The sequence below is a fragment of the Eulemur rufifrons genome, chromosome 1, assembly GCF_041146395.1.
Source record: "Eulemur rufifrons isolate Redbay chromosome 1, OSU_ERuf_1, whole genome shotgun sequence".
NCBI classification, from domain to species: Eukaryota; Metazoa; Chordata; class Mammalia; order Primates; family Lemuridae; genus Eulemur; species Eulemur rufifrons.
In genome coordinates, this window is record NC_090983.1 from 26690434 (window position 1) to 26705314 (window position 14881).

Sequence of the window (14881 nt, forward strand, 5' to 3'; positions counted from 1 at the left end):
GGATATATCTTCATCTATATTATTTGTGTGGCTGACTAGCATCCTGTGACATGGCCGCTTCGTAATTCGTTAAGCCATTTCATTCCCTAATGTGAGGCTTCTATGCTGTTTTGATTTTCCACTACCAGAAGCAGCAGAAACATGACGAGATAACTAAATGGGCTCATCCCCCTTCCCCTTGTACCTCCTTAGAGCTGTGTCAGCATGGGCATTACTAACTTCTCCACGCCATTTCCTCAACTAGCAATCATGCCTCTCTCACAAGGTCATTTGATGTCTTAACAGACGGAACTCATGTAGTAAGTGCACAATATAGGCTCGTTTCTTAACAACAGCTCTTCCACAGAAACCGTTATAGCTGAATTTTCATGCATATCTTTAATTATTTCCTGAGAATAAATCTTAGAAATTGTATTACTCATACAAAAAATATGTATGCATTTTTCACATTAATTGCCAAGTTGCTCTCTTTTTTCTTTTTATTACTTTTAATTTTCTCAGTCCCATGTGTCTGTGTATCCAAGTTACCCTCTTAAAAGACTGTGCTGAGTTACTTTTCCATGAAAAGATACAAGAGTTTACTTATTACCTCACATGTTCTCCACACTAGCATTATGATTTTTTTTACAATCTGCAAAGTTAAGTAGTTAAAAAGATATGTTGTTATTGTTTTAATTTTATTTCCGTGTGTGTTGGAGAAGTTAAATCGTTTTTATTTATGGTTTAGCCATTTACATTTCTTTCTTTTTTTTTTGTTTTTTTTTTTTTTTTTTGTATTTTTTTTGCTTTGACTTGTCTCTTGCACAATTTGATCTCTTTGGAATTGGTCATGAAGTCCATATAGCAGCCACTTTAGCCCTTTGGGTCAAGAAAAGGAAAGAAAAATAGTCCACTAGACTATAAGCACCATGAGGGCAGGGGCTTGGACTGTTTTTCTCATCCTTATCACTCTCTACAATGCCTCTTTGTGAAACATACCCAGTGGACACTGGTGGAATGGCTGATTGAATGAATGAATGGATGATGGGTAGGGGCCAAAAGGATGGTTTCCTGGGGAAGCCCTGAAACAACTGCCATGGCGTATGTCCCCAGGTTTGCCCAGTCTTCTCTTCGTTCCACTTGAAGGAAGATACCCAGACTGGGGCCACACTGCTAGTGGAACTCTCACTACCAGAAACTCCTTCCCATCACGAGCATTTTCTTGTTATGTCACCAAGCACGCAGGCTGCTCAGATTCACATATAAAGGGCAAGAAGATGAAAGCCTGAGTGAGCAGTTAGTGTTCATCAAATAGATGACATTACCGTTGATTTTCATCCATGAATCAGTACATCTGTATTGTGCACCTACCAGGCAAAGGAACAAGGCTCTGGAGGAAACAAGTACTTTAGGAACATAGAGGAAGGAACAGCACATGACATTGTCCCTATCCTCAAGCGCAGACGTCCTTTCAGGCCTTTCAGATGTTCCAGGAGCCAGGCAGGGAAGTAATTCTGGTGATGCAGCCAGGTGGGGGAGCATACCCTTGTCCTAAAGGGGATGATCATTCTTCAGTTCTAGCCAACCTCCCTGCCTTCCCAAGAACATGGCTCAAGGGTTGCCAGAATCTGGAATATTATGGGAAATCTCCCGATTGGATGTTGGTTCCATTTTTTAAACATTGTGTAGGTCAAACAAAAGGTTAGCTCTGGCCCATGGCAGGTGGTTTGTGACCAGGAAGCTGGCAACTCATAGAAAGTAAAGCAGCCAACCTGCAAATGAGGAGGGCAGGTGGCAAAGTGCAGGGATGCCGGGGAGGGTGCAGGGTTGTGAGTGAGGCAGCTGCAGACAGAGGTAAGGCATGAAGCTCATTTTGTAGGGTGATATTCAGATAGGCTGAAAAGGCCATGAAAACAGTGAATGAATCCCTCAGTCTTTAAAAACCAGTGATCAACAATGACCTGGCACGCTGAGCATGGAGGCAGAATCAGGGCAGAGCACGGTAAGCCAGTGGATATATCCATCGTGAATACTAGGACCTGCTGAATTCAGCAAGACATTAAAGAGGGGCAGTTTGAGGAAAATAGCAAGTCCAAGTCTCAACAGAATACAGAGTCCGCTCCAATCTCCACGGCATTGCAGATATGGCCCTTACCCTTTGTTCCCCTGAAAGTTACTCACTATACTGCCCATTTTGGGCATCTACCAATAGGTGTGGTGTAGTAGCTTCAATTAGCCTCACAAAGACTGGCAGCCTTACATTGCAGAATTTGTACTGGCAATCTCCCATGCTACCATTTTCCAAGCCGCTGCCCTTCCTCTCTCTCTTTAGACAGAGACTCATATATGATGTTCTATTTTTCTGTTTGAAAATGCTCCAGCTGAACACTTGCATGGTTACCATGGCAACTATCAGGTAGCATCGTCTTGTGCCTGAAGCTGAGACTGCCAGTAAGAAAGCCAATACAGTAGTATATTGTTTCTTCCTGGACTAATCTTTTAAACTGTAGCCTGTAGTGTTCCCATAGTATATTCGATCAGAAGCTTGAGTGGTTTATTGAATTTAATGTGCCACGGCTCTCCTTTGACTGAGCAATCCATTCAGTAGCAGGCGTTTATTTTGAAATTATCTCCTTTGCAATGAAAAGTACTTTGGGGTATGTTTTGTGATATCTAAGACTCTAAGAAAGAAAATGGATTTGTACACACAAACAGACTCTGTCTTTTTAATCTCACACTAGTTGAAGAATTATTCATCTTATTTTGACTGGATCCAGGTGGGCTGTTCGCCAAACATCTGATTTCTAGATAGTGTGTATATCATGAGGAGAGAGCTAGTACTTTTCTGGGGCTGAGGAACACTACAAGGAGGCAAGAGGTAAAAGCCAGTCGGTTCAGCCATCCAGTGGCCATCAAGTCCAAGTCCTCCAAAATGTCCCCCTCTGCTTAGGTCCTAATAAAGTGCCTGTGACTCCCAGCCTTCCTGAGTGAGGGGGGAAGTAAGGTAAGGGGAGAATGGAGCTACGTTCACTGCAGAAGGGGAACAATACAGTGGGACACCATGAGTGGGACTGTTCTTTGGGGTCAAAAAAATAATGAGAGGCTCAATTGTTTCAGAAAGTTTCAGAGTAGCCTAGAGATTAGAAGAGAATACAAGATTTTAATAAGAGTTGTTGCACACTCGTGCTTGGACCTTAAAGGTTAGAGAGGAAACCCTTTGGAATCTGTAGGCTATGCTTCTTTGACTGTGAAATCATTCAGGACAGGACTGGACTGCATAGGTAATGGCTTGGTATGCAATATAATGTTTTTAGGTGGAAAAAATTTTCTAATAATTTATTGGTAAATCAAACTATTACCTAATTATAAAATATTTAGGATTAGGCTTTGTTAACTGGGGGTCCTCCTCTGTTTTGATTTTTAAAGATCAGGGGCATTTATAAGGAAAATGAATTCATTTCTTGCAATTCTGGAGGCTAAATCCAAGATTGAAGGGTTGTATCTGGTGAGGGACTTCTTGCTGGTGGGGTCTCTCTGCAGAGTCCTCAGGTGCTGCAGGGCATCAAGTGGTGAGGGGGCTGATTTTGCTAGCTCAGGCCTCTCTTTCTTTTCTTATAAAACCAACAGTCCCAGTCCCGTGATAACCCATTAATCCAATAGCCCATTAATCCATTAATCCATCAGTGGATTAATCCATGGGGATTAATGGGCCCTACCCTCATGACTTAATCACCTCTTAAAGGCCCCACCTCTTAATATTGCCACATTGGAGATTAAGTTTCAACATGAGTTTTGGAGAGGACAAATATTCAAACCATAGCAGTAGGATATGAGGAGCTACAAAGGCAGCAACTCTGCTAACTAACTGAACATGTTCTCTGTGCTAAGCATTTTACATGCATTATGTCTTTTAACTCTCCAAACAATACTATCAAGCAGGTACCACAATCATCTCCATTTTATAAATAAGGTAATTGAGTCTTAATGTGTTAGAAAACTTTCCCAAAGTCCTATCTCTAATTAGTGGTATTCGAGAGATTCAAATTCTAAGTACTGAAAGATCATAGTTCATCCTCTGCCTCATCTCTCATATAATTAAAGAGAAACACACACACATTGAACTCTAAAGTACAGATCACCCATGTATGCTGAAATTAAAATATCTTCTTTCTAGATATTCTAACAGAAAAATTCTGGATAATTTAATTGAAGTTTCCATTTTCTGTATCCTTGGGGCCTTTCCTTTGCCGGTACTCTAAGCCATACTTCGCCGGCCTAATAAGAAAACCGCCATGTCTGCCTGACAAAAGAATGTGTAAAAACTTTCAGGAAACATGGAGTAGACCAGTGTGGGGATGTATAGCTGTTTGCATCAGAGAGTCACAGATAAGGAAAATAGAAATTTCATTCAAGCTAGATTGTAGAGAATATAGAAAGTTGAGTCTAAAGAGTCTGGACTCAATCCTGTAATTGGAAGTTGGTGAAGGTAAATAAGAAAAGATGATTAGACTAGTAACTAGGAGGCCACTGGTGACCGTTGAACTTTTAGTGTTTGGGGTGCAGACAATGGCAGATTACAGGGACTTTAGGGAGAACTAGGCAGTGTGGAAATGGAAGCAGATGGAATACGACCCTCATGGGAGGTGCCTGGCAGTGGAAGAAAGGAGACACATCAAATGACAGGTGGGATGGGCAGGTGGGCGGTGGGGGATGGGCAGCAGCAGGTCAGGAGAAGCTCCTCTCCATGGGAGACCTGGTGGGTGTGGGGTGAAAGAAGACAGGAAAGGAAGCCAGTGATTGTTAACATCCCCAGGGTGAAAGCAGAGGCTCTTCTTACATTCAAGAGCAAATGGATTAAACTCAGTTCAGTAATTCTCAAATAGTGTTCTAAGGAGGTTCTGGAGTGTGTAAGCCTCCTTTGGGGAGTCTGAAGTCTAATTTCAGAAAAACTAATGCTTTGACAATGTCTATTCTTTAGTTTTTGCATGAGTCAATACATTCATTCAAAAAATATTTTACTAATATTTAAAGTACCAGGAATAGGAAGTATGTGTTTCCTTTTCACCCTGGCCCAACTCGCTCCTGGGATGCCCAGTAAAGAGGCTGTGTTTAATAAATGTGAGCTGATTCCCAGACTCAAAGACTTACCCAGCATCTGATAAGATAGGTAGTGATATTAACAAAAGTGATTTTTATATTGTGTAATGAAGTGTGTCAATATTTAATATTGTATAATGAAATGTGTCAGTGTGCATAACTCAGTGAACCAATATTTTTCAAATGACCAGTCTGGTCTCAATGTATGATGTTACAAAACCATGCATAGGCAAAAGCTCCATTTAAAGTGCAAGACAGACCAGTGGATTTTCAGTGTAACAGAGTATAAAAGTTCATTGATAGGGTTTTAGAAATGCCACTCAGCAACTAACTTTTAACAGACTCACACTTCTGGAATTTTGGTGTAGTATCAAAGAAAAATGTTCACAACTATCTGAAAACGCTATTAAAGTACTATTTCCATTCCCAACTACATATTTACGTGAGTCCAAATCCCCTTCACACACTTCAACCAAACCAGCATATTGCAGCAGAGTTAGTGCAGAAGCAAATACGCAACTCCGCCTGCTTTCTATTAAGCTAGATAGTAAGAGATTATGAAAATGTAAAACAATGCCACGCTTCTCACGAAATTACTTTTGTTTTGGAAAATATATTTTCCGTCGGTTATTTATGTTAACATTTAATGGGTTTATTAGTGTTTTAAAATGAATTAATAAATAAATATTTTAATAAAAAATAAAATAAATGTGAGCTGAAGGAATGAACGGTGTCTAGTAGCTTGACTCTGCTACCTACGAGTTCTATGACCTTGGGCAAGTCACCTAAGTCTGTTTCCTGATCTGTAAAGTGCAGATAAGAATATCCAGTTCCAGGCCGGGCTCGGTGGCTCACGCCTGTAATCCTAGCACTCTGGGAGGCCGAGGCGGTTGGATCGCTCGAGGTCAGGAGTTCAAGACCAGCCTGAGCAAGAGCGAGACCCCGTCTCTACTAAAAATAGAAAGAAATTATATGGACAACTAAAAATATATATAGAAAAAAAATGAGCCAGGCATGGTGGCGCATGCCTGTAGTCCCAGCTACTTGGGAGGCTGAGGCAGTAGGATCACTTAAGCCCAGGAGTTTGAGGTTGCTGTGAGCTAGGCTGAGACCACGGCACTCACTCTAGCCCGGGCAACAGAGCGAGACTCTGTCTCAAAATAAAAAAAAAAGAATATCCAGTTCCCAGAACGCTTGTGAGCATTAACAGAGATGAGGAATGTGAAGCACATAGCACAGTAGCTGACACATAATACATAAAGGTACTATCAAGTTGTTGAAACCGTGCTTTGAGAAGGCGTGTAGCACAGTGGTTAGGACAGAAACTGTGAGTTAAGCACACTTGACTTCCAATCCGTTTCAGCTGCTTACCCTCTACATGATCTTGAGCAATTAGCCTCCCTAAGGCTAGTCTTTCATTTATAAAATATGGGTAATAATATTTACTTTATCAGGGATATTGTGAGGAGTCAATGAAATATTATATATAGGGCTAACTACTCTCTCTTTTTAAATTAACTATGCAAATTTTAAATGAATATTCTACTTTTAAATGTTAAAAATGAAATTGAAGTCTCAAATAAAAATACTGGTTGGATGTGTTCTCTTTTTTTTAAAATTAACATTGCTCTGATTTCCTCTGTACTTTCCCTTGTTCAAAAAATAAATAGCTGTGCACTGATAAATTTAATATCACCCCTTTTCTAGATAAAAAGTGTTCCCTACTTCGCTATTCTGAATGGGATAGAACTTTACAAATTTACATGTAACCATAATAACATGAAACGCCATAATTTTCCTTATTCTAGTCTCTCTCTGGTTGGTTTCAATTCTTCAAGGTATATAAAAGTAAAAAAATTCACACTTTCCATACCCCAGATGATGTGAGACAAATGGGAAGGATAGCAAAAAAGATTTGAGAAGAATTTAGAATGTAGATTCTCACAGTTCACACCGCCTCTGAGTGCCAGTCCGTAATATCACTTCTAGATGATTATTGAAGACATGAACATGAAAAGATAACAATTAGATATGACACTTCAGGGTCTAAAATCCCATGAGATTTTCCTTGATTAAAAATGGTCCATGTGGAAACTTTTAAAGCCTAAAATTAGTTTGAATATATTAGAAACTCTTTTCACACATCCTAATAACAGACAAATGAACTTGATGCCAGCCCGTGGAGACAGTCAAAGGAAAATGCTCTCAGTAACAAATTGAGAATATACATGTATTCCAACCTCCACTCCATACACATTTAGAGTGCAAAATGATTGAGTGTTCCAGAGACTCAGAGATGATTAAAACCAGGTTCCTGGCACACAGGGGCTCAAGGTCCAATGGGGAAGGTGGATAGTCAATACGAGTGTCATCAAAGGGAGATGGGCAGTGGGTTATAGGAGTACACTGTTTATGGAGAATGAAATTCTTAAACTGGGCTGACAGATTTAGCAAAACGTTTAGTAATTTGGCTCCTATTTCACTAGCTATAGATTGAGAAAGTCCATAGAGCCCAGTTTTTAGCTAAATATTAAGCTCTTCCAACTTCACATTTTTCCTTTTTAAGATTTCTATCTCCTCTGCCTCTCATTGGAAATGGAGGTCGTGATGCTATAATGCATTGAGAAATCTATTGGGAAATAGATTTGGAAAATAATTCTACTGAAAAAAAAAATCTAAAACAGTCCATTGTTTATTTGATCTACACTGTACCAAAATAGTAATTTGAGTAGTGAATTGTCACTATGTTTGTTTCTCACTAACTTGGTGGGTAAGTACACTATTTATAAAATAAGTGAATTCAGAGACAGCGAAAGGCTGCAAGAAAATAAATCTATCAAGAATGATAAGAAGATTGATGTTGTTGCCAAGGAGGAAAGAGTCAGTTAAATGGAAATTTCAAAAATATTATTTCATTTCTTTTTAAAAATTCAAGGTTTAGATGTATCTTGAGAGTCTGTGAACTGAGAAGCTCGGGAACTGGTTCTAGTCCTGCCTCTAGATTTATTCAGGTCTGGACAAACCATCATCCTTGGTGCCAGTTTCTAAGCCTATAAAATGAAGGGTTTGTATTAATCAGAACTCTTCTGGATGTAAGTGAAAGAAATCCAGTTCAAACTGGCTTAGTTTTTAAAAGCGGTTTTATTGATCTTTATAACTGAAAAGGGTACATCACATTCAGGCATAGCTGGATCTAGGAGCTTTAAATAATGTCACCAGAATACTGCTGCTTTCCATCTATTAGTTCTGCTTTTTATTTTGTTGGCTGCATCCTCAGGCACATTCTCCCTCTGTGATGATAAGATTGCTCTCGAAGTTTTTACATCCTAAAAACTTCAAGCCCAGCAAAAAGAGAATATGTCCTTCACGATAATTCCAAAAAAGTCCCAGAACTGAGTTTCATTGGATTTAATTGGCTTCAGTCGCATTCCCACGACACTCACTGTGAAATGGCAACAGCAGTGTTTCATTTGGCTAGACTCAGGTAAAATGCCCTCCTCTGGAGCCACAGGTGAAGTCAGAACAAAGACAGAGTGAGGGAAGATTGATTTCCAAAGAAAAACTAAGACTCGGCTACAGAATAGAGGGGGATGGATATTGGAAGCCCTGAAACAACAGATGTTCACTATAGGGTGAAACACATCTCTAAGACTCTTTCCAACCTTTATGTGTCTAAATTTATCTGTTGAAACCTTTCCTTCATGAGATAAGGAAATTGTTACCAACAAAGGTCCAGTGATTTGCCCAAGTCTCATAGCTAGTTAATGACAGAAATAGAACCCCGGTCTCTTAACTTGCAATCTCACATTCTGCATCTTTTCAAGGGTTCTAACGACAACAGAAAATGGTTCAAAAACTGAATCCTACCACTTTAGGCAAGTATCATAATAAAGACCACTTTCTATATTTCTTCTGAAGATGCCATTAGGATAATCTCTGCATTGGCTAACTTGCTTGGCTGACTCTCCTTTGAATGGGCTGCACATGGCATCTGTTTCCAGTCCAGTTGAAGATGCTTTGAGTTCTCATTTTTAATGTCTAAGAAGAATACACTCAAGGTTACTATAGCAACTGTCTAGAGGTGACTCCTTATGTGTAGAGATGAGGATGCCAACAACAATGCTGTCTCTTTTTCTTGATCTAGACTAGCCTTGAGAGTGGGGCTCAGGGCCTGGGTGATTTTCTATTTTAAGCTTTTCAGATGATAATGTGCATCCAGTATTAGGAGGTCCTGGTATAGCCCTATAAAAATGTAAAGATAGGTTTGACTAAGAGTTCATAGTTCATTCAATTCCATACCCCATGTTTTACTTTAGAACTTTCTATAGTACATACCTGGTAACTTATTTAAAACGGCATTATTTTTTTTTTCTCTTTTCAAAGGATCTTGTCCACTCTGGCACATCAAGTGATTGCTGGCTTTCCAAGGTGCAAACTCATGAATATTCTTAATTAGAACTGTGGTTTCTCGATCTCTCTCGAAATGGGCTATGTTGGAACTTAATTGCAGCAAGGGACTAAGAACATCTGGCAGGTCTAACAGCCATGATTTGTGCTTCTGAACATGCCGTAGGAATTACCAGCAGAGTGGCGCATCAGTGTGGTTGCTGATATGCTGTGGAGATGTGGAGCAAGAAGGAAGCAAAGCAAATAATGACCTCTCAATTAAGTTCTCCAAAAGCCTCAGATGATTAACTGGCTACAGGCTAAGTTTACTCTTCAACTGAAAACATACACAACAACATAAAACAGGCACACCTGCCATCCCAATAATTTAACGATGGTGAAAAGAAACATCCCATTTTTTTACATTAGCAGGCTGTCCAATGTTTGGCAGCTCTTTCCCAAATGATTGTATTTTCCTTCCTTCATTAGTGTGAAGCTCAGAATAAGATCTATTCAATTTCATATTATTGACTTGATTTATGTCAAAACATTGTACTGGTTATGACCTGTGCAGTGGTAATCTTCAAGGAAACGTGGCTTGATATTTAAAATGTAGTCCTTGAAAACCGAATGAGAAATATTTCGTAGAGAAATAATTCTGCCTTATTTTTGAGACTTTAATGGAATAAATTTAGTTTTAATTTTTCTTAATTGAAAATCATGTGGAGTGTTTTGGTAAACAGCAATGGAGAATTTAGCCAGTAAATATTTAGGGAGCATGTACTATTTGCAAACTCTTTTGGGACTTGCTAGGATGGATATAAGGATAAATGTTCTTGGGATGTGTGCAATCTGCTAGAAGAGTTGATAGCCATTAATAACTGGAATGCTAGGCAATATGTGATAAAGTACAATAGGAGTTCAAAGTAGGTAGACTTTGAACTTGGCAGGCGCAAGGAAAATGGACCAGGAGAAGCAAAATTTCATAAGGTATAAAGGAAAAGGGAGGGGTTGGAGGTGAGACACATCAAGTGTCTACAGTATGAGAAGCAAGTTACAGAGTTGTTTTACACATGTTATCACATTTAATTCTTGAAACAACCCTATGAAATTATTCCCAGTTTACATATAAATAGTTTGAAATTTGGAGATGCTAAGAAATTTCTCCCAGATCACTCAGGCAGTACCTGGTGGCACTGGAATTTAATATTCACATTCACGGGAAAGTGACCAGTACAGTTTGGCTCATTTGTAAGAAGGTCTAGGAAAGGTGGCTGGAATGTAGTCAGTCAAGGCAAAATTACACAGGGCTGGAATGCCAGGCTGAGAAATTCAAAGTCAACTCCATAGGTAATGAGAATCATTCATGGTCTAACCTAAAACACCCAGGGAACCCATTCCCTGAGAGCCTTGACTGCAGCCTACTGTCACAAGCTGTGACTGCTAAAAGCCCTCCCCACATTTTCCATGTTGTTTTACATTTGTTTCTTCTCATTTCCCAACATCTCCATGCTCCTACACCATGCACATCTACGTAGATATGATACAGAACTGCACCCCAGGTGCCCACAAAAATCCACCAGCTTCAAATACGTTATGAGTTTAGAATCTTTTCTAAAAATGAATGGAAGTCATGACGAAAGATTACATCAAGGAGTGAGATATCTTCTGCCATCACCTGGACATATTTCTCCATCCCCAATTTTGGTTTTTCTCCTCCCCTCTCTCTGACACAGTCAAGAAGTTGTTCTTATTTGTCTTCCACAGGGCAGTTCCACCCATGTCCTTAGGTGGATCTTTGGCACTTCCTCTTCTCTCCCAATAACTTGAGGTATTTCTTCTAAACAAAGGCAGGATTTTCCTTGGAAGGACTTCAAGTAGGATAGATGGATTGGATCAGCAAGAGCCTGGAAAGACAGTCCCCCGTGCAGCATGAACCAATAAGGACTTTACCAGATGTTGGTAGTAAGGATGGAAGAATAAAGGGTGGGCATGAGATATTAGAGAGGATATACTATTTTTCGTATGATAGGAAGGAGAGCTTTTATATTTTGCAGATTCCTTTGCACCATAAAAACCACCTAAGTTTTAACAAGGTTTATGGTATTTTTTTTCTTCCTGGTCAAAAAGCTTTAGCTCTAAGTTTGGGACAGAAGGCCGTATTCTCTCCAGTTATAAAATAGAATATCAGCAGGTGGCCTCAGAAAAGAATTTTCCTAACATGCACTATACTTGTATCAGGGAAATTTTTTCATGCCACTAGATTTTTTTTTTATAAGTCATGATTTAGTTCCCAGATATTTAAACCTTTCTTTCCATTTAGTTTGCTTTGAAAGCCAGCAGATTAGCTAGAGCACAAGATTGTCTATGATCCGCTGGGCAGCAGAGATCACAGACACAGCGAGAGAGCAGGGAAGGCGAGTCATTTGTCTTTTCAGCAGGCACACACAAATGATCCTTTTCTGCCATATGTTCCAGAGAATTCTTTTATTTTCCTTCAGGTATTTGACCCCCTATTGAATAGAGGCATTGATCAAAGTTGAAGCTGCACAGTGACTGATAGAATAGCTTTAGTTTTCAGTAAATCATAGCTTAAGAATTAAAAGGAAAATTCTTGAAATTTAATTCCTGTTCCTGAGTCTCCAGCTTATGTGAACATGAGGATGTTGCTTAACGATCTTGTACTTCTGGTTCCTCTTTTTTTTAAATCTACACAGCCAAGAGATTCTACAATGAGGAAGAATTTTTTTTTTTTTTGACTTGTACTGACTTTAGAGATGGAACCTCTTAAGTAAAGGGTGGTAATTTGAAATAAAACTCCTTGTGTCTATTTCCAAAGAATTATGACTTGGAAGGTTCATGTGAGGTGAAGGAGAACAAGAAGAAATAGACGTCAAGTTGAGATGCCGTGCCAAACATCTGGAAGAGAGAACGAGAGCATTATGGGAAAACAGATGGAGGGAAGCTTGGCCAGATAAAATTAAAGGCAACGCCGCTCAGCATCTGATTAGTTTAGACTAGAGAATTCTATTTAAAAGGAAAGTATCCATAAAACCTGTACTTTAAATAGTCTCTTGACATGAGGACACTTTAAAAAATTAGAGTTCTTATCAGGCCGTGAGGTTTACTCTGAAGGTTTTAATTTACTAATTACTGAATACATTGTTGCTTTTTCCTTTTAATTAGAAATAAGACTCTCATTGATAACCAAGAGGCTTGTAGATAAAGACCTACACTAAAAATTATTTCTAGGTTATTTTAATTAACCTACTAAAATTCCATTTGAAAAATTGGGGTCTAAATCAAGCATTTGTGGGTGTGAGTTAAATATCTGTGTTTGTCGAGACAGACACTGAGAAGGCCTCTTTGGGAATTGGCTTTGCCTCTGCAAGAAAGAGCTTACTTCGGTGTATGAACATTGCGTCCATTAGCTAGATTGAACACGGGGCTTAAGGCTCACAAGCTTTGCGAAGGTACAATAAAATTTTTAAGATCTGATCTTAAAAATTTATGGGGCCCGGAAAAATTAAACTCTAAAATGGAAAGTAATAATAGCATCAAGAATATATAAGAATATCCAAAGTGAAATTACAAAGATGTTTACACATTTTTACAACAAAATACTCTGTTGTATTTAATGTGACAGAGGTGACATAAGCCCTCTAAAATCAAGATGCCCAGGTCCTAGCAAGACCCTAAAATAGCCCTGCTTGTGTGGAGAAGCATCCTTCTGAGAGAGCATACGCATTCTTCTGCTGTACACACCTTCCATAGCCCAAATTTCCCCAACTCCCCCAGCTTTCGGAGGTCACCCTTTTCTTTACTGTCCAAATAAAATGGTTGAGTCCCCCGGGCATGAACTGGGAGACATACAACACGCTCCTCACGATCCTGTCCTGCTCCCGGGGGTCTGTTGCTGTCCTGCCTACCTCTTGCCCGGACCTTTTGCTTCTGAACTCTCGGTCCTTGATTTCCCACCTCTGCAGCTGCTGTCCTCACTCCATGCTATGAACTCTCGGTCCTTGATTTCCCACCTCTGCAGCTGCTGTCCTCACTCCATGCTATGAACTCTCGGTCCTTGATTTCCCACCTCTGCAGCTGCTGTCCTCACTCCATGCTATGTGCAGCCACCTTTGTCCCAATTCCTTCCAAAATTCACCAGCAACCAAAAGCCATTGCGTGGGACAGACTTTTTCCAGCACCTCATGGAATAATAAACAACTGAGAAGTAAATACACAAAAATATTATAGTTCCTCCGCCACTACGCATCTGCGGGGGAAATTTCTTGCTAGCACCTTCCTTGCCTGGGGCCCTGGCTTGCCACTGTGTTGCTGGGGCATACTGTCCCCATTAAGATTCCCACTTTCCGAGTCTCCTTTTCCCCCAGCTCCCTAAACCCTCTGCCTACCAGAGAAAAGTGGACATTCCTGTTACAGACCACCCAACTCATGGGACCTGGTGCTTTCTTTTGCATTCCTAATCATGTCTATTATTGAAGTCTCTGAGCAAAGACATTTTTCACCCTTAATTAAATTCTGCCACATCTTTAAAATGTGGAAGCTGCTAAGAAATTTTCCTTCTTTTTCAAATAGTAATCTTTCCCTTCCTATTACATTTCTAAAGAAGACCCATGTGGGTCAAAATAACAAATAGCATATATTTCAGCAAGACTTCTGACTTCTTTCCCCTGAATTTTTTTTTTTTTTTTGAGTCCTTGTAGATTCAAGTCCGTTATGGCCTGAGGAGGCAGAGCACACAGAGCCACAGGACCCAGTTTTGCTTCCATAGATGAACATGTTTCAACTCAAAATCCTGATCAACTCCACAGTAGAGAATTTGAGAATGGATTATGTGGTACAGACAACCATCATTAGAAGAATTAAATAAAAAAAAAAAAAAAAAAACCATGGGACTGAGAAGCCAACAAGGGCCCCAGGGAAAATGTAATGTGTGAGTTGGGCTTCTAGAGAGAGCAGGATCATTTCCCAGGAATGCTAAGAAGCCATTTTCTTCCATTCCATTTGATTCTGGACATCTTGACTGAGAATGTGGCCAAAAAGTCCATTTTGTCTCAATCATGTAGTTGAAAAGATAAAACCGCAGTGTTGGTTTACTCCACAATGAATAAAGAAAAGGTTTATTTATTTTCACCAAATTTACTAAGCTATAAACTTGAGATACTCAAGGCCCTTTGATACTGGCTTGGGTTTGGTGCACAATTTTTCTCCATTTGACAAAAAAAAGTACTGTGCTAGGAGATAGATTTGAGGGGACGATCTCCGTGTCTTAGTCCATTTACTGTTGCTTAAGACAAAATACCTAGAACTGGGTAATTTATAAATAAAGGAATTTTTTCTTATAGTTATGGAGGCTGAGAAGTCCAGGGTTGAGGGATCACATATGATAAGGGCCTTCTTG